This window comes from Epinephelus fuscoguttatus, linkage group LG14, assembly GCF_011397635.1.
Source record: "Epinephelus fuscoguttatus linkage group LG14, E.fuscoguttatus.final_Chr_v1".
Lineage (NCBI taxonomy): Eukaryota > Metazoa > Chordata > Actinopteri > Perciformes > Serranidae > Epinephelus > Epinephelus fuscoguttatus.
This window is the reverse complement of record NC_064765.1, coordinates 25,160,629-25,169,237: the sequence shown is the minus strand read 5'-3', so window position 1 is coordinate 25,169,237 and position 8,609 is coordinate 25,160,629.

Sequence of the window (8,609 nt, the reverse complement as noted above, 5' to 3'; positions counted from 1 at the left end):
AAACAGACATAAGAGTATCGATCTCAAGAAAGCAAAAACTGTATTTTCCCAAGATGTCAAAGTATTCCTTTTAACATGCTGATGTTTCGCAGGTAGGCTTACCATAGTCACCATCTTAGTTTAGTGTATTAGCATGCTAACATTTAGCACTAAACACAAAGGCCTGCAGCTGATGTTGATGGGATTGTCTGCGGGATGATCATAAACCAAAAGGCCAAATGACAATTCTGACCTGATGATGGTGCTAGATAAAATGTCAGAGGATCACCAAAGTCATTACAGTTCATCCTGCGACAATCTTTCCAATAAAGATTTCTGTCAAGACCAAAGTGGAGGACCGACCCAATAAGTGATTGCCATCCCTGGTGATGCTGCTAGTGTGGCTAAAATGTTTTGACATCTCTTATGCAGTGTGCGGACACCCTTTGCTTTCCATTAAATCAGTCATTCATTGGCTCATCTATGCCACCACCAAATATTCTGTCTCAATTTGCATTTTGCACGTCCCCTCTGCAGTGCAGCTTTCTCCCTCGTCAGCATCCCTCTTGTCATGTTCTCATTGCCATGGCAAGGAAACACAGGACAGTCATGCTGTAGGTGCTAATTCTCTGTTGTCCAAAGTGTCTCAGTCTAAGAACTGATATTAGAGCCCCCAAAATCCGACGGCTGAGGGAAACAGCCCGCTGTTTACCATCTGGTTGCTGCGGCCTGGCAAGCCTAAGTCAGAGCGATAATTGATGAGAGCGGAGAGAGCAAAGGCGCTGAGGGGCCCGCCTCATGGCCAATAACATATCAGTGGCCCTTGTGAGTGACAGCTCCTGGTGTGTTGTCAGGGTCTTCAGCTGCAGCCCTGTAACTCTATGTAATTGTCCTCACTCCAAGCGTGCCTTACTATCTGTCTTTAGTCTTGTGACAGAAATTAAAAAAATCTAACCTATGATAAGTTTTTATCAAGAAACAAACATTGACAACAACAGCAAAGTCACTTTCATTAAGGCTGGAAGTTCATTTAAAGAGATTCTGCTGTTGAACATGACATTTGCTCTCTGCTATGGGACAACGACCTCGCCTCCTCTTTAGCAATGATACAAGCACACCATGGTTACACAGTGACAGCAGGCCAGCTGCTGCCTCTTTCCTGGAATGGAAGGCGTGTGAAATCTCCATTCAGTCTCAGACTGCTGTGTCCTTGTATCAAATCAAAGGGCATTAGAGGTACCGAATGGACACACAGACACATGATTGTTCTTGCTGAATACAAATACATCAATTTAGTGCTTTTGTCCCAGCAGGAGCCGTCATCCCCCACTGCTCAAATGACAGAGCTACCTGTGTTAAGATGTTACATAACTGTGGGGAAACAAAGTCAGATTGTGTTTTGTTGTGATTTGATATTGGACATAAGGTGGAAAAAATAAGTCTGAAAAGAGGCCTGTAATAATGGTGACATGTTCTAGGATGGTGACATCTTGTCAGCTTAGAGATTATAACTTGATTAAGTTAATTATGCCTTTGCTGACGATATTTTTGTCTTCATAGATTTGCGCAGGACATGGAAAGTAAAGGTCATGGTTGCATCCTGTTTTTCAGAGTGCGAAGCAGGTGATAGCCTGAACTATGTCATTCTCAGGTGTGCTCAATTAGCAGGCATAAGATGAAGTAGTCCATGGAGGACGAGGGCATGTTGAGTCACCGGTAAGAAACCATTTTTAGTTACAGTGAATGGGCCTTGTTGAATTTGGTCCCAGATGAACCCCATTTCCTACCCTCTCCTCATGCACTAATTTAGTCCCAGGTGTTAGTAGCTAAGTGGAGTTACCAAGGGTGTTCAGCTCAACCATTTGTTTCCATTTACAAGTTTTTCTTGAAAGAACCTTGAGAGATCTGTTGATTTTGTGGCACTGAAAGTGCATTCTCCCTGGAGGCTAATTAAGACATTTAGAGCTGCGGCTAACACCTTAACTTGACACGAGCTTTAATTTCTAATCAGGCATTCAAAGTGGCTCCTGCCTGGGCCAGGCCCGCAATGAATGGAAGATCAGGTATTTACCATGACATCTCTGCTTTATTGCATACATCTGACCAGTTAGCAAGTCTCATGGTACCAACTCATTCACATTCTGAATATTTCATCCACATTTCATTCATTTCTGCTCGGCCCGTTTTCAGTGAATGAATGATAGAGTAGTTTTATATCATGCATAGAGGCAACATTCTTGTCAGAATGTAATTTATTGTTTTTATTTACTGATTTTAAACTCTTGAGGGCAAAAAGACATCTTATTAAATACCATGAAATGGGATATGTGTTTGCTAATTTCCAAGACCCTGCTATTCTGGTGGCGTTGTGGTGTTCCTACAGTGTTTTTTGTCTGGTACCCCCTGACCTTCATTTTTGAAACACTGTGATTGGTATGTTTGTTTGTTTGTTTTGATGTAGAAACATGTTCCATTTTTCAGGGATAGTTAGCTCCACACTGCTACAGACTGCAAGTCTAAGCTGCTGCAAAAATGGAAAGACATAAGCAGGTTTTCTAGTATGAAACACAGAAAAGTGGACATCTACAGCTTAACATGAACTTGTATTGTTGTTGTTGTTTGGAGTTAACTGAATAACTCCATGGACCTTTTTCACAGCAGACATTTTGACTCGTCTTAGTAGGAAAAGCACAGGTGAGTTCCATTCAGTGTCCCAGTAAGCTAGTAGCTAACATGGACAATACCAGGGTCTACTCTAAGTGGAACGCAGCTGTCATTAGTGTTATTGAATACACCTGTGCTGCTCCTACTCTGACATGTCAAAATGTCTGCTGTGAAACAGGTCTGTTATCTTGGAGTGGAAACAGGTCTCGTTGAGAGACAATCAGACCTAGGTAAGCTTACCTATTCAGCTAGTTTTATAGTTCAAAGGTTTTACTTTGCCTGGGTACAGACCTTTGAGTCCGCCCACTCCACCGAGTTCACGTTAACTGATGCATCTGGCATTCCGACACAAAACAGCGATTTCTTGGTTAAAATGAAAACAATGTCTGATGTGTGATGCAGGGGGACTTGATTAGCCAAGCAGTGCATGCATGTGACGAATGCTGTTGTCAAGCAGTGCGTCTAACATATTGAGTAATTACAAAATGGCTGCTATCAAGGTTGTCTAAATCAACATGGTTTCTCGATATCGCCCGACATCGTAGTACTCCTCCGCTCCACTCTTAGAACCCTGGCAAAACAGGAATGATGGCATATCTATGCATCAGTGTGGAAATGAAATAACATTAGATTCAGGCAGATACATTGGTCTCTGGAGACTGGTTAGGAAAAGCTGAATCTGCCTCCTCCAAAGGAATCAGATAGAGTGGACGTAATGTCAAACTGAAGATGGAAACGGAGTGTAACAAGTTAATAACTACATCTGATATCATTCAGGGATTAACTGGGAATATTGCTGATTTTAGTCATACATAGTCGTACACAGCAGCACAGTGGTACAGTGTTTAGCACTGTCACCTCACAGCAAGACGGTTCGTGGTTCGAACCCAGGGTGGGGGGCTTGAACTGCAGAGTGGGGGAGCCTTTCTGTGCAGAGTTTGCATGTTTTCCCTGGGTCAGTGCAGGTCTTCTGAGGGTACTCCGGCTTCCTCCCACAGTCCAAAGACATGCAGCTTACTTGGTGGCTCTAAATTGGCCATAAGTGTTAATGTGAGCTTGGAGGTTGTCTGAGTAGCTACAACAGAATTTATGTTATTGTATGATATGATAAGACAGTTCTGGGTATGCCATAGGGTATACATGGCAGAAATACAATGGCAAAATCATGTCACTCTATGGATATTTTAAAGTGATATTAGAAATTATACAATGGGATGAGGTTCTTTAAATATTTCATCTTATTGTAAATTACTCAACAGTACCACATCTTCTTCAAGTCTAGACAGAGATATGATAGGAATATTAATTATAATTATTCTGTTTTCCCTATGCTAAAAATAAAGATTAGATAAAAAGGAACATAGACAGCCTCCCCCAGGAACCATTTTTAAAATGGATAGTCTATTAATCCATAACTCTTTCTTGTAAAAATGAACATCCCTAGCAGAAAATGTCACCCCGCATACAGATAATCAGCAGTAGCCAGGAGCCAATACAATAACTCAAGTGTAGCTTGCGGCCTGCCTGCGAGGACGCAAGCAGTCCAGGCAGCTCAAATCTATTTCTGGACTGAACTGTCCTCTGAAAAAAGCAGCCAAAGTCTCCAAGTGTTCAAACTGGAACACCTGATAAGAAGTGAGCACAATCGTTGTCAAGCTCTGTGAAACACTCAATGCCTGCTTCATCAGTTTTATCCCAGAGGTGTCCTCTATTTGTCATATATTTATCCTCCAAGTAGTACTACAGTGCTGAGGTGATGCTGGAGTCTGAGGTGTTTTTATGATTTTGTCAACATAGTAATACATTTAACCTCCCATGTAGAATACAGACACAGTTTATGATCAGCATGACCTACTTCATATGGAAAGTAGGCTATATGTTAATTTGTGTAGTAGGTGATCTGCAGCATTTCCACAGTCACAATCAAGATCCTGTGATATAGTACATTATCAACATCACAAATGTTTCATGTAAAGGACTACGCCCACTTTGCAGTATGGATTTTAATGTCATGAAAGTCACTACAGAGTAAAATAGACCTTCCTTGTATGGTCTGCAGGATGCAACTTTGAATAGACAAGGCATGCAAATGAGGTCAATAGGGTCAACTATTGTTACATTAAACATTAAGAAGGCAAGGCACATGCTGTGCAGTAAGAGACTTTGAATGTAGTGTGACTGCTTGACAGTGAGAGATCAGAGTAGAATGGTGAGACTCATTCAAGTTAGCATAAAAAAATATAATGAACAGCTCAGTAAAACAGCAGTGTGCTAAATAGCATCTCTTAACAAAAACAGGATCTACCTTTTACTGCTCTTTAGCATCATCTCAAAGATGAGACTAAAGAGGGAATATGACCATCAATCTGGAACAATGTCAACACCTTGTAGTTAGTCATAGTATGCTGCTAGTACAGTGTCAGAATCTGACATTATCAGTATGAACCCATGGACCCATATCTTCATGTCAAAAGTACAGCTTGTAGTGCTGTATGTAGCCCAACAAGAATAATTTTTATAGCTTGGTATTAGGGCTGGGTATTGTTATACAAATTATGATACCAGCACCAGTACCACCAGTACCAGAGAATACTTCATTCGATACCCATAATGTGAATGGAGTGGCATGTTGTATAGCCATAATTTCGAACGCTTTGGTGGCATCTCAACAGCCTGAAATGCCAACTCCGTCAAATACATCATGCTCAACCTCATCACACCACAGAGTGTTTGGGTTGTAGCCAGGGTTGGAAATACAGTTTCTTTGTCCACTTGCCACTGAGGCTGGTGGTTTCCAAAATCTACTAGGTACTCTCTGTTTTTTTTTTGGCTGGTAAGTGAAGCAAATCTAGCAGCCATTTGCATACTTTACAGGCATTTGGTTGGTGACTGGTGCTGATTTCCAACCTTGGTTGTAGCTGCTGCTGGGGGAGTGTGACCTTTGCACCAGGGAAGTTGTGAGGGTCCGGGCTGCAGCACACACACACTTGCAGGACTAACTGTTAGCATCACATGGTTAACGTTACCTAATGGTTATTATCAGGTTAAACGTCGGAGTCGAGCTGCTTCAGAGACGAATGTTTGATGGTGCTGGGTTAGCTTGTGTTAACTGGTCAGACTTGAACCGACCGTTTGCAGGGAGGAGAGCGGCTTTGGAAAAGCAGCAACAGAAAGTTTTATGATCCAGCAGAAAGTATGGAAGGTCAAACCCCCGGCAAAAAAAAAGCATCGAATGAGAGTATTGTTTGACAGGAGACGTTTCAAATCTACTGCTGGATGCTGGGTTGTTTTGATTGATACCTTAAAGTTACTGAGTACCGATACCCAGCCCTACTTGGCGTACATATATTTTATTGCTTTACACTATTATCTAGAAGTATTTTGCAACATGTGCTCGTCACTGCAGAATCATTCCACGAACATGATAGTGAGTTCAGATTACTTTGACAGCTTTCAATCCAGATTTCAACCCAGGTGAGCATCTTTTGGGAACAGGAGGAATGAGAGGAGTTTTGCTACAGGGAAACAGTAAGTATACTACAACTCCAACAAATAATGATCAACTTTTAAAAATGCTAACTACCAGCCATGCTAGCAGCGTGGTCCAAATGGCAATGTTGGTTGGTTGGTTGGTTGGATTACTTTTGTCCAGACTGAAAGGACTGCCACAAAATTTTGTTCATTCATGGTCCCCACAGGATGAATCCTAATGACTTTGGTGCTTTCTGATTTTTCCACTAGTTAAACCACACAGTTCACACTTATGGTTTGAAGTGAAATGACTCAATAACTGCCATAATTATTTGCACAGACATTCAGGTCCCTTTAGCATGCTAACACACTAAATGAAGATGCTAAACATAAAGCCAGCTTAACACCAGCAAGTTAGCACTGTTACTGTCTGACGTTAGCTTTAGATCAATGCGACCCTTTGCCTCAGTCCAGCCTCACAGAGCTGCTCACAGTCTTGTTTAATCATACACAGAGCTTTATGCTCCATTCATCTCGCAGGCCTGATTCTATCAGTAATTCAGTTTTGCCATTTTATTATCTGGATTGGGTTACGACTTCCTTTCTATGGATAATGTATATGCTTTGAAGGTAGAGCATCAATCTTGAGGACATAACACCTGCAGATCAGGGCATTGTGGAGCTAAATCTAGAGCGGCATTTCTGGCATTATAAATACTTAAACCTATTGAGTGTTACCATGATATGACCTTGTTATAAAAAGATGTGGTGATGATATTTCCTTATGATGAAAGAGATATGTCTATATTATCAGGGTAGCCTCCATCCAGTGAAAGACACCCAGGAGAAAGTGCCGACCTGTTAATGAATATCAGCCATGTTTAGATGAGTGAACGGCTCTTGGTGCCGTATAAAGGACCCGCTGAGGGTTTGATGAAGCCGGATGGTGAACAGTGAGGAGGGTAGAACCCCGACACTGTTTCTCTCACCTCTGCTGTTTGGCACAGTTTTGGCCCTGCTGTGATTTATATTAGCAATTAAAATGAAATTCTGGTCTTGTGGAGGAGAAACAGCTGCGTAAAGGGGTCCATGTCACTTTTTATTATATATAGAAGCTTTGACAAAGGATGCGAGAAACAAGAGTGTTTAAAGTCAGTGGTTTCAAAGTTAATAGTGAATATGTGCAGTTATAGTTAGTAAGTGTGAGGGCTGTAAGCAAAAATGGAGAGAAAAAAAAGTTGTGTAATTAATGCAGAATTCTGACATGTCAAAATGTCTGTACTTTATGGCCCTGACACACCAAGCTGACAGTCAGTGCTCAACCATGTGCTTTCTGTGATTGTCTGTCGCCCTATTTTTTGGTGGTGTGTTCTGTACCGTGGCCCCTGTCTGCCCTTGTCAGCATTTTTTGGCTTATTCAGCATGTTGAATTGGCGTCTACAACGGCAGAGCCTGCTGGTGAATAAAATCTCTCTGACTGACAGTTCAATTCCATGCACGGGAAGAGAAACGGAAGTGAGGAAAGCTAAAGAGGGCTAAAGAGGGAGCAAGATTATATTTTCTAGAGCTGCCCCCAACTAAGAATTTTCCTAGTTGACCAAAAGTTGTCATTTAGGGCCATTAGTGGACTAGTCACCTGCATGTTTACGATATTATTTAATTATCAAATTATATATTTTGGGTGGTGCAACACAATGCTTTGAGTTCAAGGTGTGAGGAAGAATAGTATCAGTAACATTGTTAACACTGTGCTACATTACAGAGAAATACAAGACCGTACTAATGAACCTTCATTAATATAGGCCTATATTTTATCTACAAGTGCACGTCACACACTGAGGGAGCCGCCTGTTAATGACGCTGTCCTCAAAACAATAATGATTGTGCTAATGGGCATGTAGCTACTGACATGTTTCAGATGATACGTCATGTTTGTAGTCGACCAATGAAGATGAGTTTACGTATCACCTTGGGTTCGTCCTTCAGCTTCTCAAAATGATCCCACACTTTGAATTTCCTGCCCGACATGCTATTAACTAGCTTGTGTAATAACTGCAGGTACCAGCCCTGGAAATTAGGGGCTGTTCACAGTGTGTGTTCAACCGCACTGAAAACGCGAGGTTGAGGGCTGGGCACTACTCCTGCGCCATTTTTGTGCCAGCTTTCAAGAGCATGGCAACAGGTTAGACTGAGGTTGCTAGGCAACCTTAACAATGATCATACATCCTATTTACCTAAATCCTGAGTGCAGAGCTGATCTTCTTCCAGCCGCTGTTTATAAGTGTGTTGACCTATCGTCTGTGGGACACATGTAAAGCTCTGACAGCCCTGCATCAAAATGCTCAACTTTTCTGTGTTTATCAGACTGAATATTTATGGAAGAAAGGAAAGATATCTGTCGGCTGTGATTGGTTTGTAACGTGAAATTTGATTGACTGCTGAGTTTGACCACTTCCTGTGTCTGTCCTTTCAAATTAAATTCCCACATCGTCCAG